Below are 6,479 nucleotides of genomic sequence, written 5' to 3'. Positions count from 1 at the left end.
ACTTACACTTAGGTCACACTACACATGCATGTTCAAGCATATATATACACACCCCTCTGGGTATTCTTCTATTTTCTTTCTAGTTCTTGTTCTTGTTTATTTCCTCTAATCTCCATGGGGAAGTGGAACAGGATTCTTCCTCCGTAAGCCATGTGTGTTGTAAGAGGCGACTAAAATGCCGGGAGCAAGGGGCTAGTAACCCCTTCTCCCGAATAAATTACTAAGTTTAAAGGAGAAACTTTCGTTTTTCTTTTTGGGCCACCCTGCCTTGGTGGGATATGGCTGGTGTGTTGAAAGAAGAAAGAACTTTATACAACACTTCGTAAAATTAGCACAGTTCAGTTTGTGAGCAGGGAAAAAATCTGGAGTGTCAGCCGCAGGCTACAGGGGTATTTCTCTGACTCTCAGGCCGCCTGGCTCTGGGCTAGGCCACTGTCTCTGTGGGAGAGACCTACCTAGCTTCCCTGCCACTCACCCCTGACCCAGACCTCCATGAATATGCATCTCATATGACTCTTCTCGGAGCTAGCCGTATTTGTGAGCTGTGTTGTGATCTTTTCATCTCCTGAAAAGAATGACACATAGATCAAAACTACCTGAATAAACTGACTGACTGACTGACCTGATTTACTGATTTTTAACTTAGACTTGACTGACTTGTTGACTTAAAGTTATACTTTTCACTGAAGAGGACCCTGACAAATCCAGAAGTCCTCTTAAGTGGTATCTAAGAGCAGGTGATGATACCTAACCATATAATGTATAATGTACTGCAGGGTAAAACAGCCCAGAGATCCATTATAGAATTTATGCACACTCCAGTACAACCACTGACTTTAGTACCAGAACCTCTACCATCCACCTCAGTCCAGCAGTCACAACATAACTCTCCACTCTCTTCACAATCAACAACAAATACCAGAAGCCACAATTTAAGGTAAGAAATACTATTATTTCTGTTGCATTTGTAGCCTTATGCAATAGAAAAACATAATACATCACAACAATAAACAACAATTATACTGTATATTCATTTTTATTTTTGTAAGATCTGCAGGTATGAATAATAAAAAAAAAAAGTTTTTTTTTTTTTTTTTTTTTTTTTTTTTGGGGGGGGGGGGGCTCCCAGGAACTTAACCCTATTTTTCCCACAAGTTCTTTGGATTATCTAACACAGATATACCTAACACGGTATTTTCAGGAATATAATGGTCTACTGTAATATAATGGTCTACTGTAAAACAAATGCACTTCTAATCCAAAAATGGTAGATGTGGGGGATGAGGCACCTTGATGCTGGTGAAGGGTTCTTGATAAAAGGAATTGGAACTATCCTTCCCTTTCTTGGATCATTTCCCAGGTGCTGCATGACTATGGGTTTGACATTTACCCATGAATATAATATTAATAATAATAATATTGGCAGTTTGGAGGGATATGTTGTGTATCTTTATACATATATGCTTCTAAACTGTTGTATTCTGAGCACCTCTGCAAAAGCAGTGATAATGTGTGAGTGTGGTGAAAGTGTTGAATGATGATGAAAGTATTTTCTTTTTGGGGATTTTCTTTCTTTTTTGGGTCACCCTGCCTCGGTGGGAGACGACCGACTTGTTGGAGAGAGAAAAAAAAAAAAAAAATTATTTTGACATGATACATAGTAGTACAATGGAATATAATAGCTGAGTGTGCATGCCAAAAGCCCCTTGTATGTAGAGCATTATGGGAGTTGCAGAGAAATAGTAAGGAAGAAAACTCAACAAACATACTACTAGAGTGTACTGGGAGCTGAAGACTGAGTATGGAAGAATACTCAACAAACATACTACTAGAGTGTAAGGCTAAGTATCTGGAAATTGTAAATATTATAATGATTTACAATATTAGTGATGTTTAACCTTTGAACTGTTAAATCATTGATATATGAATTACTGCTAGCACTCCAGATATTAGCAGTTTGGAGAGGTATGTTGTGTATCTTTATAAGTACAGTGCACCCCCGGTTCGCGATACTAATCCGTTCCTGAGAGCTCATCGTAAACCAAAAATATCGGAAAGCGAATCAGTTTTCCCCATAAGAAATAATGGAAATCAAATTAATCCGTGCAAGACACCCAAAAGTATGAAAAAAAAAAACTTTTACCACATGAAATATTAAGTTTAATGCAATAGAATAGTAATTACAATAACAACAATAACAATAAATAACGAAAGAATAATTGACACTTACCTTTAATGAAGATCTGGTGATGATTGATGGGATGGGAGGAGGGGTGTGTGTGGATGGTGTTAGCATTTAAAAGGGGAATCCCCCTCCATTAGGACTTGAGATAGCAAGTCCTTTTCCAGGGTTACTTCCCTTCTTCTTTTAATGCCACTAGGACCAGGTTGAGAGTCACTGGACCTCTGTCGCACATATCTGTCCAAAGAGGCCTGTACCTCTCGTTCCTTTATGACTTTCCTAAAGTGGTTCACAACATTGTCAGTGTAATAGTCACCAGCACAGCTTGCAATAGCTGTCTGAGGGTGATTTTCATCCATGAAGGTTTGCACTTCAAGCCACTTTGCACAGATTTCCTTAATCTTTGAAGTAGGCAACTTCTTCAATTTCTCTCTCCCCTCCTCCGAAGCAATTTCCTCAGGTCTGGCCTCTTGCTGTTGAAGTTGATCTAGCAGCTCATCAGTGGTTAGTTCTTCATTGTCCTCCTCCACCAACTCTTCCACATCCTCCCCACTAACCTCCAACTCCAAGGACTTCCCCAATGCCAAAATGGATTCCTCAACTGGCATAGGCTTCTCAGGGTTAGCCTCAAACCCTTCGAAATCCCTTTTGTCTACACATTCTGGCCACAGTCTTTTCCAGGCAGAGTTCAAGGTCCTCTTAGTCACTCCCTCCCAAACCTTACCTATAAGTTTTACACAACTGAGGATAGTAAAGTGATCCTTCCAAAACTCCTTTAGAGTCAATTGAGTTTCTGTGGTCACTTCAAAGCACCTTTCAAACAGCTTTTGTGTACAGTTTCTTGAAGTTGGAAATGACCTGCTGGTCCATGGGCTGCAGGAGAGGAGTGGTATTAGGAGGCAAAAACTTGACCTTAATGAAACTCATGTCCCCACAAAGTCGCTCTGACAAGTCTGTAGGATGACCAGGGGCATTGTCTAATACCAGGAGGCACTTAAGGTCTAATTCCTTTTCAATTAAGGAATTTTTCACACTGGGGGCAAATGCATGGTGTAACCAGTCATAGAAAAAGTCCCTAGTGACCCATGCCTTACTGTTTCCCCTCCACAGCACACACAAATTAGCCTTGAGGACATTCTTTTGCCTGAACGCTCTGGGAGTTTCTGAGTGATACACCAATTAAGGCTTCACTTTGCAATCACCACTAGCATTGGAACACATCAACAGAGTAAGCCTGTCTTTCATAGGCTTATGTCCTGGGAGTGCCTTTTCCTCCTGAGTAATGAAGGTCCTCTTTGGCATTTTCTTCCAAAAGAGGCCTGTTTTGTCACAATTGAACACTTGTTTAGGTTTCAGTCCTTCAGCCTCTATGTACTCCTGGAATTCATGCACATATTTTTCTGGGATGCTTAAATGTGCGTGGATGTAGTGCGGATGACAAGAAACAGATGATTGCTGATGTTATGAATGAAAAGAAGTTGGATGTCCTGGCCCTAAGCGAAACAAAGCTGAAGGGGGTAGGAGAGTTTCAGTGGGGGGAAATAAATGGGATTAAATCTGGAGTATCTGAGAGAGTTAGAGCAAAGGAAGGGGTAGCAGTAATGTTAAATGATCAGTTATGGAAGGAGAAAAGAGAATATGAATGTGTAAATTCAAGAATTATGTGGATTAAAGTAAAGGTTGGATGCGAGAAGTGGGTCATAATAAGCGTGTATGCATCTGGAGAAGAGAGGAATGCAGAGGAGAGAGAGAGATTTTGGGAGATGTTAAGTGAATGTATAGGAGCCTTTGAACCAAATGAGAGAGTAATTGTGGTAGGGGACCTGAATGCTAAAGTAGGAGAAACTTTTAGAGAGGGTGTGGTAGGTAAGTTTGGGGTGCCAGGTGTAAATGATAATGGGAGCCCTTTGATTGAACTTTGTATAGAAAGGGGTTTAGTTATAGGTAATACATATTTTAAGAAAAAGAGGATAAATAAGTATACAAGATATGATGTAGGGCGAAATGACAGTAGTTTGTTGGATTATGTATTGGTAGATAAAAGACTGTTGAGTAGACTTCAGGATGTACATGTTTATAGAGGGGCCACAGATATATCAGATCACTTTCTAGTTGTAGCTACACTGAGAGTAAAAGGTAGATGGAATACAAGGAGAATAGAAGCATCAGGGAAGAGAGAGGTGAAGGTTTATAAACTAAAAGAGGAGGCAGTTAGGGTAAGATATAAACAGCTATTGGAGGATAGATGGGCTAATGAGAGCATAGGCAATGGGGTCGAAGAGGTATGGGGTAGGTTTAAAAATGTAGTGTTAGAGTGTTCAGCAGAAGTTTGTGGTTACAGGAAAGTGGGTGCGGGAGGGAAGAGGAGCGATTGGTGGAATGATGATGTAAAGAGAGTAGTAAGGGAGAAAAAGTTAGCATATGAGAAGTTTTTACAAAGTAGAAGTGATGCAACGAGGGAAGAGTATATGGAGAAAAAGAGAGAGGTTAAGAGAGTGGTGAAGCAATGTAAAAAGAGAGCAAATGAGAGAGTGGGTGAGATGTTATCAACAAATTTTGTTGAAAATAAGAAAAAGTTTTGGAGTGAGATTAACAAGTTAAGAAAGCCTAGAGAACAAATGGATTTGTCAGTTAAAAATAGGAGAGGAGAGTTATTAAATGGAGAGTTAGAGGTATTGGGAAGATGGAGGGAATATTTTGAGGAATTGTTAAATGTTGATGAAGATAGGGAAGCTGTGATTTCGTGTATAGGGCAAGGAGGAATAACATCTTGTAGGAGTGAGGAAGAGCCAGTTGTGAGTGTGGGGGAAGTTCGTGAGGCAGTAGGTAAAATGAAAGGGGGTAAGGCAGCCGGGATTGATGGGATAAAGATAGAAATGTTAAAAGCAGGTGGGGATATAGTTTTGGAGTGGTTGGTGCAATTATTTAATAAATGTATGGAAGAGGGTAAGGTACCTAGGGATTGGCAGAGAGCATGCATAGTTCCTTTGTATAAAGGCAAAGGGGATAAAAGAGAGTGCAAAAATTATAGGGGGATAAGTCTGATGAGTATACCTGGTAAAGTGTATGGTAGAGTTATTATTGAAAGAATTAAGAGTAAGACGGAGAATAGGATAGCAGATGAACAAGGAGGCTTTAGGAAAGGTAGGGGGTGTGTGGACCAGGTGTTTACAGTGAAACATATAAGTGAACAGTATTTAGATAAGGCTAAAGAGGTCTTTGTGGCATTTATGGATTTGGAAAAGGCGTATGACAGGGTGGATAGGGGGGCAATGTGGCAGATGTTGCAAGTGTATGGTGTAGGAGGTAGGTTACTGAAAGCAGTGAAGAGTTTTTACGAGGATAGTGAGGCTCAAGTTAGAATATGTAGGAAAGAGGGAAATTATTTCCCAGTAAAAGTAGGCCTTAGACAAGGATGTGTGATGTCACCGTGGTTGTTTAATATATTTATAGATGGGGTTGTAAGAGAAGTAAATGCGAGGGTCTTGACAAGAGGCGTGGAGTTGTCACAGCTGCTCTTTGCTGATGACACTGTGCTCTTGGGAGATTCTGAAGAGAAGTTGCAGAGATTGGTGGATGAATTTGGTAGGGTGTGCAAAAGAAGAAAATTAAAGGTGAATACAGGAAAGAGTAAGGTTATGAGGATAACAAAAAGATTAGGTGATGAAAGATTGAATATCAGATTGGAGGGAGAGAGTATGGAGGAGGTGAATGTATTCAGATATTTGGGAGTGGACGTGTCAGCGGATGGGTCTATGAAAGATGAGGTGAATCATAGAATTGATGAGGGAAAAAGAGTGAGTGGTGCACTTAGGAGTCTCTGGAGACAAAGAACTTTGTCCTTGGAGGCAAAGAGGGGAATGTATGAGAGTATAGTTTTACCAACGCTCTTATATGGGTGTGAAGCATGGGTGATGAATGTTGCAGCGAGGAGAAGGCTGGAGGCAGTGGAGATGTCATGTCTGAGGGCAATGTGTGGTGTGAATATAATGCAGAGAATTCGTAGTTTGGAAGTTAGGAGGAGGTGCGGGATTACCAAAACTGTTGCCCAGAGGGCTGAGGAAGGGTTGTTGAGGTGGTTCGGACATGTAGAGAGAATGGAGCGAAACAGAATGACTTCAAGAGTGTATCAGTCTGTAGTGGAAGGAAGGCGGGGTAGGGGTCGGCCTAGGAAAGGTTGGAGAGAGGGGGTAAAGGAGGTTTTGTGTGCGAGGGGCTTGGACTTCCAGCAGGTATGCATGAGCGTGTTTGATAGGAGTGAATGGAGACAAATGGTTTTTAATACTTGACGTGCTGT

At 40.8% G+C, this 6,479-nt stretch overlaps 1 protein-coding gene across 4 annotated transcripts in view; it reads right to left on the bottom strand.

The window, feature by feature from the left end:
* LOC128698666 (von Willebrand factor A domain-containing protein 5A) overlaps positions 1-6,479 on the bottom strand; it is a 267,556-nt gene that overhangs the window by 170,551 nt on the left and 90,526 nt on the right. The window lies entirely within an intron of this gene.

This window comes from Cherax quadricarinatus, chromosome 88, assembly GCF_038502225.1.
Source record: "Cherax quadricarinatus isolate ZL_2023a chromosome 88, ASM3850222v1, whole genome shotgun sequence".
Lineage (NCBI taxonomy): Eukaryota > Metazoa > Arthropoda > Malacostraca > Decapoda > Parastacidae > Cherax > Cherax quadricarinatus.
Note: the sequence above shows the minus strand (reverse complement) of the source record. Positions and strands in the feature narration are given on the sequence as shown.